The sequence below is a fragment of the Diabrotica undecimpunctata genome, chromosome 3 (assembly GCF_040954645.1).
Source record: "Diabrotica undecimpunctata isolate CICGRU chromosome 3, icDiaUnde3, whole genome shotgun sequence".
In the NCBI taxonomy this organism is placed as follows: domain Eukaryota; kingdom Metazoa; phylum Arthropoda; class Insecta; order Coleoptera; family Chrysomelidae; genus Diabrotica; species Diabrotica undecimpunctata.
The window spans coordinates 165,594,101-165,600,100 of NC_092805.1; positions in this window are offsets into that span (position 1 = coordinate 165,594,101).

Consider the following 6,000-nt stretch of genomic DNA (forward strand, 5'->3'; position numbering starts at 1 on the left):
GTAGATGTATAGGGCCGGTTTCCGACCATTTTGTGGTGGACTCGCCACATCGTGGTACCTGTCCATCAGGGTCTCGATGGAAACGTGTCGATGGCTCGTTGAACGTACAAGAAGTAAAAAAAGAGATCGGCAATGACTATATAGCGTTTCATGTTAAGAAAATAACATTAGGCTTATGGAGATCAGTGTTGCCAAAACTCTCAGGAATGCGGTTTACTAGATTGTCGATATATTTTTCGAATTTCCATTTTCAATTAACATTTAACTTTAAAGTCAGAATAACAACTGAAGAACCACAAAGCCTTATTATCATTATGTAGTCTCAGAGAACGACATAAAATCGCTGACATACGCACACCGTATTATTTTAAGTTGCAATTAGTAATTAGATATATGCATTCCAAGCGGTCCGTTTATTTGCTTTTAAATCTTTAATAGCCGGCAAAGTGCATGATTTAACTAAGCAATATTTTCTACCGATTTCTATGATTCATGGTATATGATATTCTTACCGAAAACCAAATAAACTGTCGTTACTATAATTAAAATAAGATAAAATAAAATTATCGTTTGTAAATACTATTTATTTAATTAAAATCATTTTCCCTGCTTTTCATCTCTTGTTTCGAATGAGCACTTTTGGTCAATTACGTTAAAAAACGTTAATTTAATTCATGTCTGTGAAAACGAAAATACAAATTATACAACCCTGAATCGTGCTTGCGTTCATCGTGGCATCACTGTGCTTCTATCGTCCATAAGAAATACATGGCCCTATCTCCGCAATGTTATTTTCTTAACGTGGAACGCTGTATAGAGGGTCGTAAGAAGTGCTCACTTGTCGCTTAATCTCTTCTTCTTCTTTACGTCATAGTGCCTAAACGGCTTATGACTCATCGTGATGTATAAGAAGTAAAAGAAGCGATCGGCAATGACCAGAGGGTCGTAAGAAGTGGTCGCTTATCGCCTGATCTCTTCTTCTTCTTTACGCCATAGACATTCGACGCAGAACGTGACAGTCGACGCAGAACGCGACATTCGACGTGAAATGTTACGTGAAATAACGTGAATGACGTGACATTCGACGCAGGGCGTGACATTTTACGTCGAATGTCGCGTTCATGGTCGCTGATGGACAGGTACCACGATGTGGCGCCTCCACCACGAAATGGTCAGCATTCATCACTCTTAGTCAAAACTTTTTATTCGATTTTTTTGCTAACATTACGCTCAACAAAAAAACAAGGAATACAGTAAGGTTTTGTACATGAAGAACAGTGCTACTTTAAACGTGTTGTTTTATTTAGTGCAATTTAGCGCCCGTCTGTTGACTTCATAATACGAGAACATAGGATGCAACGCAATCGTGAATTATGTTTTGTTTATTGTTTTCCACATCGTCTGGTTGCGGAAATTTGTGAGTTTCAATTGGTCGCAAGAGAATTAAACAAAGTTCCTGATGAAAATTGTCAGAACCCCTTTTAGACTAAAATCCATATAACTTGCTTTTGTGGTCGCTATAAATGTCAGTTCCAGGGTATGTTTTGTAGATTTTATGGGCTTCTTAAATTTGTAATCGATTAAAATTAAGTCAATTTGATTCCTAAAAATTCAATCTCCCATGTCTGCAGGTTATTTTCAAGTGGGAATATTCCTTCTGGGATATTGTTTGAAGAAGATATTGGCTATTTACTGGTTCTTCTTTAAGATAGATTTGTAAAGATACAAGTCTATCTACCCTATTGTTTCTGGTACCGACAACTTTTTCTCCTATGTTAGTTCTTCAACATAACGACTAATTTTGACGGTTAAGTCACCCATGGTCATTGTTATCTTAACTCTTTTTGTCAGTTGCATTATTTTATCTATGTTGTTATAAAATTTTTCGGTTTTTTGCTCTGAATTGTCACTTCTTGGAGCATAGACCTGAATGATACTCAAGTTTCTTCGGATTGTTCGTAATTTAAACATTGCTATTCTATCATTTCGAGTGATGAAGTCTGTGTCTGACTGCAACATTTTGTCCGATACTACTATAGCCATTCCATATTGATGTTTACTCCGCGTCGATTCCCCCTGAATAATAGACGTATCCATCTTCTGCGTTTTGTGGCGTGGCATGAATAAGCTGCGTACATTCTAGAAGAAATTACACAAAGATTAGGACAAACAAGAACAGCAATCCGACAACTTAACTCAGTATGGTGGGATAGACACCTAAATATGAAGACAAAAACGCAGATTTATAAAACATTACTGCGAAGTATTATGACATATGGGGCTGAAAATTGGATCATAAACAAGAAAAACAGCAGTAAGATAGTAGCAACAGAGATGGAATGCCTGCGAAGATGCTGCAGAGTAACAAGAATGGATAGGAGAAGTAATGACGAAATAAAGCAAAGAACATCAATAGAAACAGACATACTAACATATATAGAACAAAAAAGACTAAAGTGGTATGGACATGTAAGAAGAACTAGCGACAGCAGATGGATAAAGAGAATAACCGAATGGAGCCCCATAGGAAGGAGGAAAAGAGGACGACCCCGAAAATCCTGGAGGAACGAAGTAGACGACGCCATGAGTAAGAGAGGACTAAACGATGGAGAATGGAACAACAGAGAGAGATGGAAACGGTTGAGCGAGGGAAGGCAGTGAATACTGTAGAATCCCTAAATATATATATATATATATATATATATATATATATATATATATATATATATATATATATATATATATATATATACATTCTAGAAGGCAATGCGTACTATCCCGTCATATATTTGGATTCTCTCTTCACTTCCTTGAATCTCAATGAGCAGTTATTCGCACCATCTCTTCATTTAAGAAATGCCCCGGACTGAGGGCAATTTTTTTTTCGTCTGCCGTTTAGTTTTTTTGAAAATATAATATGGTCGTTTTCCCGTTGCGTTTCCCATCGCAGTACTACAACCATTCAAACTGCTCCAGTCATATTTGTGGTAGTCCAGTTTCAAGCGCCCATTTCCTCTGCGCCTTGAGCTGGTACTAGCATTCGCTGTTACATTCCTTCACCAGGCAGGGATAGCAAATAGATAATTTTTATTATGCTATAATGCTGCCCTTATCATTTCTTCTGAAAATGGAACGTCCCGTTGTGTTAAACACTCTTTCATTTCCTTTCTACACTCCATGGTGAGATATTTTTGAACTTTGGACATTGTGATATGGTATATATTTCGCACATAAATACACGGTGCAAATTACAAAATTTTCAAAAATAATCAATCGATATCATCATACATAATGATGTACATAATATACAACCCAATATAATCTTTTTGTCAAAGTAAAGAAAGATTATTAGCCATCTTGGAAGGAAAAATATTGCGACAGATATATAAAGAGACAAAAGAAAATGGAATTTGGTGAAGAAGATACATCTGTGCACATTGTGAATGCGCTGGTGAAGATTAAAGTGATTTTTCATATACTAATTGCTTAAATGAGGAGCGTAATTAGTAATAGATAACGATAAATAACTTGGTGTTTATTAAATAGTATATTATTTTTGTACTTTTTATTAACAAATAAAAATAATTTAAAATAAATCTATTAAATTAAAAAAAACGGTTTGTGGCAACGTGCTCCGACACTGCGACAACTTGTCCCGAAACACTGTAAGCTGCTGCACAATGTAAAACATTTTTTTCAAAATCTTAGAAAATTTCAGAAACGAGTAATGTGATGTGTAAAATTAAAGAGGGTGTCACGATGGTAATATAATGTCCAAGAGCAATTGCGGAATACAACAAACATGTGGGTGGAGTTGACCTCTTTGTCCAATTCCATTCCTGTTATAATTTAGCTTGGAAGTCACGAAGGTGGAGGCTGAAGTTATTTTATTACTTTCTCGATGATACTAGTATTGTAAACAGTTATGATTTGTACAAAATCACAGTTTTCCTTCATAACTCCAGCCAAAAAACTGAAAGTCATTTAGTCTTCGGAAGTATCTTCGCTTATGAATTATTCGGCAATTATCATGGAAGAAAGTCTAGAGGACGTGGAGGAAGTTTCGCTTCAATTCAAATCAAAGTTTTTTTGTACGTTTTTAGAAAAGTTATTATTTTAAAAGTAGTATTTTTCCAAAATAAATTTACAAACTCTCATTTTAAGGGATTTTCTATGTTTTTCAGTAAAATTTTGTTACTTTTTCATATAATTTACCGGTCTTCACGTTTAATATTTAAAATCAAATACTTAGCCATCTTACATTGTTTATATATTGTTTATTAGTAAAAAATGACTCTAATCTTTTGAATATTTTGTTTATTACATATTGTTATCATCAAGTTTATCGAAGCAGTTGTTATAGTGTATTTTTATGTATGAGAGAGTAATAAAACAATAAATTATGTATGCAAATCCCTAAACTGTTGATACGGGTGACTCAATGAAAAACAGATATTTGTCAACAAGTTTACAGAAGTATATAGGAAAACAATTTTAAATTGAGTATGACCACCAGGTATAAAGGTTGGAGCAGAATAGAATACAATAGTTTTGAGGGTTACTAATCCCTAAATAAGGTTGCCAGTGTCGGAGTGATGGAGGTTAACAGGTACTAATGAATTTGCAAGAAATGTAAGATGTTTATTTTATTGGTTATATATAACAAATAAAAGTTTAATAAGTACCTACCTATTTGCAAAATAAAGTTTAATTCTTTAGATAAAATAAAACGTTTTATTTTATCTATTTGCAAAATAAAGTTTAATTCTTTGCCTATTTGCAAAATAAAGTTTAATTCTTTAGATAAAATAAAACGTTTTATTTTATCTGAAATGAGTGCATTCCACGAAGTAAGGGTTTCAACAATTAAACATTTAATTCTTTAATTCCAGGAATCTACGACAGTAATTCACTAGATAATTACCTTCCAAACTTATTCCACAGAAAATGTGATAGTGGGTTTTTCCATTTTGTATATAGGAAGGTCCAAGTGGCGTATTCAAAATTCTTAACAGTTCACTAAAAGTAGGTACTTCAGTTGCAAGGTGCAGTTTATTGTGTATACTAGTGTTATGGAAAATTTGGAAGTGCCGTGTAAACGCCGAAAAATTGGTCCTCTAACAGTTAATGAAAAAACATTAATATTTAATTGTTTTAAATCATTTACAGACAAACGTTTATGTGAAAGTGTTGATGAGACCGTTGAGTTAGTTAGCAGTACACTTGGTGTTGGGAAATCTACGATTTACAGAGTTATTAAAGAAGAGAAATGTGGTAGTTTTCAAATGCCACGTAATGCTCCAGGGAAACCAAAATTTCAAATAGAATATCATTTTAAAGAAGGACTTCGACGGAAAGTGCATGAATTCTTCTTTAGACAAGAATTTCCAACATTGGATAAAGTTCTTGTCTCAGTTCGAGATGATAAAGATTACCCAGAAATGAGTCGAAGTACGTTATGGAAACTTTTAAAAGAAATAGGCTTCCGCTGGAAAAAGAATCCCAGAAAGTCTATTTTATTAGAAAGAAGCGATATTGTCATATGGAGAAGACATTTTCTAAGAACCATAAAGGAAATGAGAAACCAAAAAAGAAAAATATTTAATCTTGATGAAACATGGATCAACGAGGGTCATATACCAAATAAATTTTGGCAGGATGAAACTGTTACAAGTCAAAGGCACGCTTTTCTAAATAACTTATCTACTGGTTTAAACCCACTATCAGGAAAGGGACGCAGGCTGATAATAGTACACATTGGTAGTTCAGACGGTTTTGTTGAAGGTGGTTTATTAACTTTTGAATCAACTCGTACCGGTGACTACCATGAAGACATGAACGCTGATGTCTTTCAAGAATGGTTCGAACAAATGATAGATCTTCTTCCTAAGAACTGTGTAATAGTAATGGATAATGCAAGTTATCACTCCAGACTTATAGAAGGACTGCCCACAACCAAGTGGTTAAAAAAAGACTTGCAGAATTGGCTGAGTTCAAAAA